General features: G+C 41.4%; 1 protein-coding gene across 1 annotated transcript in view; it reads right to left on the bottom strand.

Moving 5' to 3' along the window:
• EYA2 (EYA transcriptional coactivator and phosphatase 2) overlaps positions 1-11,628 on the bottom strand; it is a 264,430-nt gene extending 252,802 nt beyond the window's left edge. The window contains exon 1 of the mRNA XM_007475803.3: positions 11,297-11,628. The gene's annotated coding sequence lies outside the window, so the exon portion shown is untranslated. The remainder of the gene's footprint in view (positions 1-11,296) is intronic.
• Positions 11,629-12,200: the final 572 nt, after the last annotated feature.

Raw genomic sequence — 12,200 nt, forward strand, 5'->3', positions numbered from 1 at the left:
CCTTCTTAAAGAAATTACTATTATAAAACCTCATTAATTTAGCTCTAATCCTATAGAATTTGTGATTGTACTGACAGGCCAGAATGAAGTTCTCTTGTATTAACTAAACAAAACAGAAATAGAAGACAGATTTCAGGAGGAAGGTTTAGTTCACTTAAGGAAACTGTTTTCTGTTATTTTTAAATTACATGTTTTTGAACAAGAAATGTGTCAATTACAAAGTATCTATCAAGAAACCTGGCTCAATTGACTAGTTAGTATTTTGCCCCATAAACCCTGATGTCCATTGCCAGCATAATGTTCCCCTTGGGGAAAGAAACAATGAAACAAACTATGTTACATATTGATTTGAGGAGAGAATATGAGTTTGAATCTCAGCCCAATTACTTATGTAGTATGTGTAACTGTGGGCAAGTCGCAACTTCTGGGTCTCAGTTTCTTGATCTGTAAAATGAAGATAATAACATCAACATAATTTGCCTCACAGGATTATGAGACTCAAATGAGATCATGGATGTTAAGCAAAACTCCTACATGAATGTCAGCTACTATTATCAACAGCATTGCCATATCTATCTACTACCCAAACTCAGCACCTAATTCTCTCAACCTCTCTCTCTCCCCCAAACCATGCTCTTAAGTCTATGGAAAAACTTTAAAAAAAAAACAACTCTCATTAAAAATTTACTTAATAAAGTAAATTTATGTTATATTTGTACCAAAAATTAATTTCAAGACCACCTGTTCCAAACTTTAATTTTTCAGGAAAGGAAAACTAAGGATCAGGGAAGGGCAGAGATTTTGCCAAAAGACTTCTGCCTCAAGGAGACTACAATCCCGTACTGCTTATTTGGGGAGCCCTGGATTGCCAGGGGTCTAGCTTGGTTTATAGGATGATACTCAAATAGTCCTTGTCACCACCTGCTTCAGTTTCCTCATCTTTAAAATGGACACAACAATAGTATTTACTTCCCAGGGTTTTTGTGAGCAATAAGCACTGATATAGCATCTAGTATTTGCCAGACACTGGGCTAAGTACTTTCGGAATGGCCTCTCATTTTGTATATCAATGCAATTTATTGATATTACTGCTTCTTTTATGAAATTATTCATCTTGCAGTATGATTGTATATGAGTCATAGTTCCCCCCACAGAAGGCTAGATTTATCATGAAAACAGAAATTGATTCAGGTTCTCTCTTTTTCTCTGAGAAGGAAGCTGGTTCTACCATGTCTCAATTTTTGGTTAAGGACTCCTGACTCCTGTGAACTCAGCTCAGCAGAATAGCCCTGAGGTAAATATTACTTCAAAAGGGAGGGCAGGAGATTATAAGACCTCCAGGCTAATATTTTTAGGATGTTTCCCCAAAAGGTATGAGCAGCAAATATCTTATTGAATTCACAATTAATGGGATCTATAAGATCAACCACAGGAAACTCAATTGTTGTGAAAAAGATTCGTTTATGTGTTTAAGAGAAAAAGTAAAAAGTTTTTTTTCCTTTAATTTGAAAAAACAAAACAGCAAAATTTTCCTGGAAAGGGGATTCCTTCCAATATATATCAAACAACACTGGGGGAAGTGGGAAACAGGGAGAGGTCTGACGTGACTCTTCCCTGGATGCAAACCACTAAAAAAAAGTCATTCTGTTCCCCCAAGTCCACTCCTGTGTCTCTCCCCAGTTGTCTTTTTTGTGGGTGTCTGAGTAATCCTAGAGGCATTTCCAGTGTTTAATACATTTGCTGAGTTGAAGAAATTCTTTATACTCTCTCTACCCCAACCATTAACTCCACATCATAGTGAGCAGAGTCTGTTTAGCAAGATGGTAATAATATAGCCTTTACCCATCACTGGCAGGATGTAAACAATCTCTCCTATTCTTCACTGGATGGTGCCAAGACTCTGCCCTTAGACTGTTTTCAACAGAAGGCAGCAAGTCACAACTTGTTATGGCATGACACAGTCTAGTTAGCAAATCAAGGAATATCTAACAGAAGACTCTCCTAATTCCCACCACCTCATCCTTCCATTCAATCTTAGTAAAGCTAGATAAGAAATGGGGTTCAGAGAGGAGTTCTGATAGTCACCAGTAGAAAGTATTAAAACTTGAAGCAGCAAGTCCTGTGTTCCAATCTCTGAGCTTCAATCCTTAATAGATATGTGATCTGCCAGTGGAAGTGGTATCACAGAAAGAGCACTGGATTTAGCATCAAAAGAATCTAGAAAGAAAAATCCTGACTCTGATATACCAACCTGAGTGATCCTGGGCAAGTCATAGGCCTAAATTTCCTCATTTTACAGAAGAGGTTGGACTAGATGATTCCTGTAGTGCCTTCAAACTCTAAAAGCTATGATGTTATGTTTTTCTTTTCTTTCTTCCTTTCTTAAACCCATGTTCTCTTTTAGAAACAATTCTAAAACAAAAGGGCAAGGGCTAGGCAAGTGGGGTTAAGTGACTTGACAGGGTCACACAGCTAAGAAATATCTGAGACCAAATTTGAATCCAGGACCTTCTGACTCCAAGACTGGTGCTCTATCCTCTGTACCATCTAGCTGATCCACTGTTTCCTAAGGTCTTTTTTTCAGCATTAAGTCCCAGAATCTGATCTCTACTCTCACTTCCCTTCTATGACACTGAAAAGTGGGGATAACATTTCTAACTATCAACTTTCCAAGGCTGTTGTGAGGAAAGTATCTCATTAAATTAAAGCAGAGAAAATATCTCTTGCATTAAACTTGTTTCCCTATAACTGAACCTATTACACATAAACCAGGATTAACACATGCCTCTGGCAGAAGAAATAATCCTTTATCATTTCACCCCAAATCTTCTTCTTCCTAGACCACACACCAGTGAATGATCTATGAGAGGTTCCAGGCTACATTCCAGGCCATTGAATGATGAGATCTCAGTAGAACATGCTAAACTCCAATTAGTAACAGAGTCAAGCAAAAAACTTGTTTAAAAAACAAAACAAAACGGGTACCCACTGTTTGGGAAATAGCTGAACAAATTATAGAATATAAATGTACTAGTATATTAAAACACCACAAAAATAATGACTACGAGGAATTCAGAAAAGCATGGACAGATCCATAGGAAGTTATAGAAAATGAAGAAAGCAGGACCAAAAAGATACTGACAATGATTACAAAAATGTAAATGATAATATTAGAAAAGAGCTGAAGACTGAAAGACCTGAAAGACCAATAGACATGGTCTGAAATAAGCAATAAGGAAATATTGCTTTCTCATCTAAGTAGAGATGGGGACTATGGATATTAAACATGGTAGGTAATGCCAATTTGTTTTGTCTTGGCTTTGTTACAAAGAGAGGTTCAAAGTTTGGGACGTAAATTGTTAATGGGAAATAACTATGACATAAAAACAAAAGAATAACAATTTTAAAAGACAAATTAATCTTAGGTAGTTTGGATGGAATGGAGAGATAAGTGGATCTTTAGCTAGAATACCTGAATTCAAATTCTGAGTCTGCAACTTATTTAAAAAGACCTAGGTTGTCACTTTCCTTTTCTTGGCCTCAGTGTCCCCATATGAAAAATGAAGGGGATTGGATTAGATGATCTCAAAAGATTCCTGTTAGTTCTAAACTTCTGACCCTAATCTCCAAGCTCCCAGTCTGGATCTTTTTAATGCTATTTAATACCAAAGGACTCTTCACCTGCTTTTCAGTTTTTCAGAACCGAAACCAAATCCCTAGACTTTCCCTAACCTGACCCCCATTCTTTTTCTGCAGAGCTGCTAACAGTCTTAGAAGCCCCTTCTCTGCACCTACACCCACCAAAAATGTCAGTCACACAGACAGGAAGTTGGGCCTGGCTGAGGTCATTCCCCTGGGGCTCCTGGAGTTTGCGGTGGGTTAGTGGTGTTGGTGGTTTCAGCCTTGCTTTTTTGGTGACCTTAGAAGTTAGAAGTGCTTATTTATGCATTTAAAGCCCATGATCTAATACTTTCTGGTTTGGCTGCTTTCTCCATAATAGCAGCCTGTAAAAAAGCATTGGAGAATTCCCTATGTTTTCTCATTTTGGGTCAAAAAAAAATAAACTGCCATCTATACGGTATTAAATAATGCCCACACGATGTGGCGGAACACTTTGCTCCAGCAGCAAAAAGCAATTTGGAGATTCTTGGTAACTTGGGGTCTGCTAATCAGCCACAGTCACTTTTTGATAGCATTTGAACAGTAATGCTCTAAGCTCGTGTTAAAGTAATTTTTTTAAATGCTGGATTTGTTCATGTTTTCCCCATTTCTTCACAGAAGAGTCAATGTTTTCAACATCCTTTTCCCTCTGTAATTTTCCTATTGGCACGGCCACATCTGACCATGAAACCCCACGTAGGTATGTTACAGAAACAGTGATTGTTGAAACAGACGCGAAGCTCTGGCATGAGCCTCTCTCCTTTACAAAATGAAAATGCCTTTTCAGCTCACAGGCTGTAATGTACTTCAGAGAGGAATACAGAAAGGAGTAACTGACAGTCTAGGAGATGAAATGAGAGAGGAGTAGACTGCTGTGTTTACGTGTCATTCGGCTTCCCCTTTCCCCCTCCCATGATGATGGAATGTTGCAAATTTGCCCTTTCTTTCTGGGAAATAAATTCATTTTGTTCTTAATTTCTTGAGCTAAATTCATAAAAAAGACAATTCCCTCTGGAATACTCTACATACTTCATGTATTTAATTTTAAAATCACTGTGACTGGTGTGGGTGCTCATTCTGCAAATACCTAATGAAGTATACGACTTAATTTCATAACTTTCTGTGGTTAAAAAATTCATTACCCAGTCGCCAAGTTGGGGATGAGATATAATAGACAGATGAATATAGACAAAAGGGATGAGGAATGAACCCATGATTTCTTTAGACTAAAGAATTCCCAGAGGAGGAAACTCCCTTTACCAACACAAGCCCCTTCCAATCTCTATAGTAACCCCAGAGCACACAGCCAATAGATGTCAAAAGTGGGACTTGAACTCAGCTTCCTGGGTAAGAGGCCAGCTCTTTATCCATGATGCCATGAAGCTGTAAATATGTTTACTGGGTACACAAAGAAAAATAAGAACTATAATTTAGAGCATATACATTGGAAAAACTCGTTAAGACAGATATTGTTATATGACACCTATATTGGTAAGTTGTTTGTTAACTGTTTTAGCATTAATAAAATAAAAATCCCTTTGGTGCTGGCCAATAATGGAGCCTCTGCCATAACTGAGACAGTAATTACTTTCATTGTTTACAATATAGAAATATTGTATCACATAAGAACAAATAGCAACAACTAGTTCAGTCAGTCAAAACTGAGACCTTTTTGGTGGCCATCAGAAATAGATCAAAGTTCCGGGTTGAGATTTCGAATGTATCATATTTTCAATCAGATACAAGCTTTTCAGAGACCAAGCTCCCCAACCAGCGATAATAATTACAGTCCTCCCTAGTGTGTGCTGAGGTGTATCTATGGACAAGGAGATATTCATTATGGCTGTCCTTCACACCAATATCACACCATCACTACTGATATTTTAACATACACACCATCCCTCAACTCCTAGGTTTAGAATACTTTACATTTAATTCATAAAGAAATTGTTACAATTCTCTATGCCGGCTAATCATTGCTCATGATTTCTTCTTCAGATGTTCTACAATGTAACTACACTGACTGAAGCACAAATCCAATTGTAAACTATTATCCTCCATGCAAACATGGCTATTTCCTCCCCTCTTATGACACAGTTTCTGGATTCCCACTTAGCTGATATCCTGAAATTGAAATGTATCAAGTGTGGCTAATTTAAATTTGTACCAATTTTATGATGGAAGAAACAAGTGAAAATATCAGGTTTAACTGAGTATCCTATCCCAGGAAGCATTTCCAGAATATTTTGACTTCCAGATAAAGTACAACACCCTTGTTATCTAAATGCTTGATTTCTGTTTTCTTCTGTTAACAAATCTCTGCAGTAGAGTTTAGGAGAAAAAGTGTCTTTGACTTTTATAGCTTCCTTAATCACAATATCCAGTACGTATAGAGATATTGAAAAAGCTCCAAATATTCTATATTGGCACTGAGCACAAATAGCTCACTCCCATCTTTTTTCTCCAAAACAATTAAAATCAGAGTAAACAGAGACTGAACAAAGCAATGAATGAATAAGATAGTAAGTAAGCAAGGGGGTGAAAAGAAAGAATTCAGACCAGAGCTTTAAAGTTTCCTTTTCTCTCTAAGCATAATGTACTCTTCTTACTTTAAAAATATTTTCATCAGGATTACAAACAAGTTACTCCTTAAGGCTCTATAGCATTGTAAGCGATTATTACTCAGCTCTATTCCATTATGAGAGGGCAAGGATGGATTCCCAGGGTCAGTCCCCAGTGAGCAGCTATTGTCAATCACCGGTATGTCACAGCAATGAGGTCTCACCTAATTGAAGGGGGCTTAGCCCCACCCTAAACCAGGGTGTTGGTTAAACACCATTAAAGGAGTTAAGATCTGCAAATAAAGAAAATAAGGCATTGTCTTAAGTGAATTAAGGCAGTCACTGGCCAATTATTTCCTGTCCCCTGCTAACAACTACAACAGACCAAAAGGAACCATTTTGGAAAGACTTGTTGTGGGACGGGGGAGGATGGAAGGGGGGATGTGAGTGTGCTTTTTCTGTCAACAGTCCAGTGTTTTCACAGCTCAGTGTCCTTACTGGGGTTAGACACTTAGGCAAGGAGTAAGGCAGGGAGATGTGTATAAAGAAAAAAGTTTGTTCTGCCACCAGAGAGAACTGTCCTGGCAGCACCCTCTGGCAAGTGGAGATTTTTGGCCTTGGAAGTTATTGACTGTTAAACCCAACAACAATAGAGATAAGGAGAAACCACATTAGGCTATTCACTACCCTCCTTTTAAAAGGACTCTTCAATTTCTGTTTCCCTTTTGCAGAAAAGTTAATGCCAGCAGAGGGTACCAAGTCAGGGGTCTTTGTTTAATCTCCCAAGTCCAGTTGGAAAACATAAATCTTCCTTCCCCTCCAGACACACACTGACCCATCTTTCCTTACGTGGAATTATGGACTCTGCTTCCAGAAACAGCAGACATTATGATCTATATTTGTATTCTTTTAACTATGCATTTTAATCATATTCATAGTTCATACTTCTAAAGGGCTTTAGGGTTTACAAAGTGCTTATTCCACAATGGACCTACAAGAATTAACATCCTGTTTTACCAAATGGGGGAACTGAGGTACTGAGGATGAATGTTATGTTATCCCAACTACTATTCTTCGATGATGATTTCCTTCAAGGTGCAGATAGCAACCCAAAACGCATCAAAAGCTACCACTTCATGTAAATTTGACTTTTTTTTCCTCCTTGGCCAAAGTATGTTGTGCCTCCAAGTCTATTTCCATGACATCTCACTGCGTTTTCATAGTGTACCACAGAGAAAAGAATGAATTTGGCCGATCTGTATTAAAAAAAAAAAAATCTAACTGCAGCAGGCCTTTGTCTGCTCACTAGTAAGAGACAGTATACTGGAAATAGTACTGAAGCCCGGGATTTGTTTTGTGACTGTGCTGCTTGCTCTCTGTTGAAGCTTGGGCAATTCATTCCCCAAGCTCAAGTTCCTCAATGGTAAAATAAAGAGACTGGATAGCATGACTCCTAAGGTTCCTAGGGTATCTCAAAGTCCTCCGATCCTAATTATATGTCACCCTTCCCCCAGGCATTGAAAATATCAACAACAACAACACTTCACATCTCTCATTTTCTCATGAATACAGAAGGCACTTCCCCCCTGCTCCGAGTCATCATAATCTGCAGTCAATTCCACACATTAAGCATAACAACCTTCGACTTTATTATACAAGGAGTTTATGGTTAGGCTAATTAGCGTCAAACTGGGCACTCCAGCTGAGGACACCTAAAAAACATCTGGCAGCAGAAGTCTGGTAAAAGGGTGGGGAGACTCAATTCACAGGGACATGCAATCCCATCAGAGCTAGTTCTAGTCAGATCTCAGTATAACCTGTCTCTTGTCTTTGAGCAAAGTTATCTTTGGAAAGGTAACTGAAAAAATAAGGAAACTGGTTTCTTCTTTGCCAGAAAGGACAGATCTTGTACTTGGGACTTCATGCCTTTTTAAAATGAACACAAGTTGAGTGTGTACATTTTACACAAACCTACTTGTGTCTACCCAAGGATATGCTTACACTGCTATACTGCAAGCACGCACCCATTTAAAAAATGCAGTTAGCTCACAAATGCCTTTCGACAATATCTCCAATCTTCCAATAGCAGCTTAGTTTGATTCATTTACACTCTTGAATATGGCTAACGATGTCTCTCGGCAGCTTAAAACAACAGAAATAATGACAGATGTTGCCAACATTCAACCTTCTATATTTGGCTAAATGGACATGACGTAATAAGCCCCCAACCCAAGACACCTTGTGAGCTCTTTACAACAAATCATTCAGATAGGAGATTATGAAATTTAAGAGGAAGATACAATTTACCCTAACAATCTGATTTCCTTTAATCAGTTAATAGAAAAATATTCATGTCTACATACCAAGCAAGTGTTCCCAAAAGTTTTAGGACAGTTTTAGGCTTTGGCAGCGTAAAACTGCCCTAAGACTTTTGGGACACCCTGTATATATAGGCAAGGAAAAGAGCAAGGAGAAATAATTGAAGAGAAGTCTTATCTAATCAAGTATAAACTAAGACAGAGTTAATTTTCAAACCCCAAGTTAAATGAGGAATAAAAATGCTTCAGAAAATATTCATTACTGTACTATCTCATTTCTTCTTCTTTTAATCTAGCTGTCCTGGGAATCTTTTAATGATTTCACATAGGATTTTAGTGGAATCTGTCTTAGGGAATTTTTGAAGCTAGTTACTTGCTCCAGCAAAAGCTAACTGTAGTCCGTTGCAAAGGAAATCCAAATTTGCCTTAGATAGCCATCCAAATTAAGTATCATCTTTCCCGCATCAGAAGACTGACATAGCTGCATGTCTAAAGACTCAGGTACTCTAGCGATATTTTTTTGAGGGGAGGGGAGATTTGGGAACAGGGAGAGAAGAGAGAGAAAGAAAGAACAATAGCACCATATATTTATGTCAGATTTCTACTTCAGAGAAAGATTAACAAGCAAGAGAAAAGATGGTTTTAGAAAAATTCTTGAATTGCAATTATTTCAAGAGAGGAACTGCTTTAACACTGTTCAAATACTCTTTCAGCCTACTTCTGTCAGGTACTATATATTAGAGGATGAATGAAGTGTTTGCAGGATCCTGCTAATAAATTTTAAGCAAACTCAAAACACTTTATTGGCTGTATACATGTAGTTTAACAATGAAAATTTCAGGACAGAAAAAAACATACCATTACATGAATGGGAGGAAAAACACCACTCAGCAATTGTACCCTGGGCAAAAAATTTCCTTTAGAGGGTATTCCCTAACTCAGACATAATTTAACACTCAAATGCTTACTTGATGTTTGTAAATCACTTTCAAACTCCCTTAAGCCTTAAGAACAGCTCTGGAAACAAGTTTAGTATTAACTCATTTCACTGCATCAGGTAATTAAATGTCACTGAAACGGCTGTGATTTATATGAATGTATATTTTTTGTTTGTTAAAAAAAAAAGGTAAAGATTACGTGGCAATTCTCAACACTGTATTCGTAAAGTTCAGCATGAGTTTTATTTTTAGATTCCCAATCCCGCATGATCAGTCGGCTTCACCTCTCCCAGTGCCCAGATCCTTGGAACAGTCCTTACAGTTAAGCCAACTGAAAAGCAATAGTGGACTCCGGGGGGTACAAGTGTTTTCACCCCGAGGCTGTTTTTGCTGTTGCGGTAGTCAGAGAGGTAGTTACCCGACCTTTGGCACTTATGCATTTGCACTTAAAGGACTTTTTCGGCACTAGGTTATTTATTTTGGACTGGAAAAACAAAAACAAAACTCACGAGCTAAAACCAACACACTTAAGTTTTTGGACTGCAGCATAAAAATCCCATTCTTTGGTTTCCTTGGTTCGACAATAATAAATTTAAAAGAAACAAATACACAGACTGACTGTTTTTAAGCACCTAACTCTACGCTAGGGTCTGCGTTACGAGGTAACAAAAAACAATTATTTCGGGGTCCCGTTCCCAGCCCGGGAAGGAAGTAACAAAGCGCGGCTATCTAGTGGGGCTGATAGGAGAGGTCACAGTAGGACCAGCTAGATCACCTCAGACCTAGGCTTTCTGAACCTAAAGCAAGTTTCAAAGAGAGGACGTCTGGTCGGCTGTTGGCTCCTAAGAGTTAGCAGCGCCAGCTTGTCCTTAGCATCTCCTCCGTCCCTGCCCGGCAGGAACGCTTTAGTCCCCACAAACCCGCAAACTTACCTAAGGCTAACCGATCCTCCTCCTGCACTGGGTGCGGACTCGGCTATCCTTCTCTGACCCCTTCTCTCCTCTGCAGTCTCGGGGCGCACGCAGGAAGGTTTCCACACCTGGCGCCTGTCAGCACTCTGCCGTCAGCCGGATCAGGGATAGCGTCCCACTGCGTTCCCTCCCTCCCTCGCTAGCCCAGTACTTGTCCACTGTCTCATTAGCCAGGCAATGACGCGGCTCTGGCCACCTGGACCAGGTTTGCTAGTGCTGCCCCGGTCACCGTCTCCAGAGGTAGCTGATCTGTAATCTGCAGCGCAGAGGCTTCCTCTGCAAAGCCCCAGGCACCGCAGGAGCAGCCCCACAGGCCGCTCTTCTTCCCCACACTCCAGATCAACACTGCGCCAGACTCTTTCCCAGGGCTCCGGGGCACTGACTGACGGAGGTCGCCCCGCACAGCACCGGGCCAGTCCAGCTCACTCGACTCCCACTGCCCGCGCGCTCAGCCCCCTCGGCTCGGTCAGTCCAGGGAACAGCGCACGCGGGCAGCTCCGCGCTTCCGTGGACGCTAGTGGCCAATGGCCCCGAAGGCAGCCTCCTTAACCCTGGAGGCGGTGTTTGAAGGCTCACTCTGGGGCTATGTGTTCAGAGAAGCACCCTTCCTCGGCTGCGGTATGGGGCCAGGACGGCGGGAAGGCTTAGCCCACAAGTCCCCGACCCACGACCCTTAAGCTCCCGGCGCAGTCACTTATTTCGCTTCACCTCCCCACCCCTGGGGCCAGCGTGAGCGCGTGGGAGGCGTGTGTGTGTAAGTGTGTGTGTGTGTGTAAGTGTGTGTGTGTGTGTGTGTGTGTGTGCGCGCGCGCGAGCGCGGGGATAAGGTTGATGGTTTCTGTACTCACCACGGGCTGCTGGAAAGAAGCTTCTGCGTCTCCGAGCCGAGCCTGCGGGCGGCTGCGGAGGCACCAGTGGCTGAGCGATTCCCCTCTCCCCCCAATCCCCCGCCGTCCTTTCCTCCAGTCTCTTCTTGTCTCCCCCTCCTCCTCCCCGCGGGTTGCGGCGCTCTCGGCCCCCAGGCGGGGTGGGGCGGGGCGAGGCCCGCGCGCGAGGTGAAAGGGTCGCGGGGAGTTGGGGCGCTGAGGGGCGCGCGGCGCCTCGCGGAGGATCCCGCCTGCAGCCGGCGCGCGGGGGGGAGCGGGTATCCGACTGAGGCAGCTGCTGCTTGGAGCCTTATTTCGCTTTACCCCGAGCACGCTTGGGGAGGAGAGATTCTCGGCCCCCTCCCCTGTACACACCCACCGACTCTCCCCTGTCTGTGCTCAGCCCCCGCGCCCAGATCTTTCCGGTGGGGAGCACCGCACCCAGACACAGAAGCAATGGTTCTCCGAGCCTCCCCACTAAGCCAAACTACGTCTTTCCCTCTCCATCAACCCCCATAAAGACTCCCCTTCACAGAGATATCTACTAGGGGACACTTTTTGTAGCCTAGATGCCAGTTTACAGAAAAAAAAGGGGGAAAAAAACTTTTAAGGGAGTATGGTGTACTGCAAAGAATCCTGGGCTTGGAGTAAAAAAACAAAACAAAACAAAACAAAACAAAACAAAACAAAAAACAACAACAAAAACCCCTGCGTTCACATCGTATCATATCATTTACTGTCTTGTTCACATCTTTGTTTTATCTATGTGAGTCTTGTTTCCTCACTGGGAAGATTGATAGAGGAACTGGTTCAAGTGAAGTGCTAATTTCCACTCATTCATTACCCTTGCTATTGAAGTCATTTGATCTCTCTAGGCCTCAGTTTC

This window comes from Monodelphis domestica, chromosome 1, assembly GCF_027887165.1.
Source record: "Monodelphis domestica isolate mMonDom1 chromosome 1, mMonDom1.pri, whole genome shotgun sequence".
Classification (NCBI taxonomy): domain Eukaryota; kingdom Metazoa; phylum Chordata; class Mammalia; order Didelphimorphia; family Didelphidae; genus Monodelphis; species Monodelphis domestica.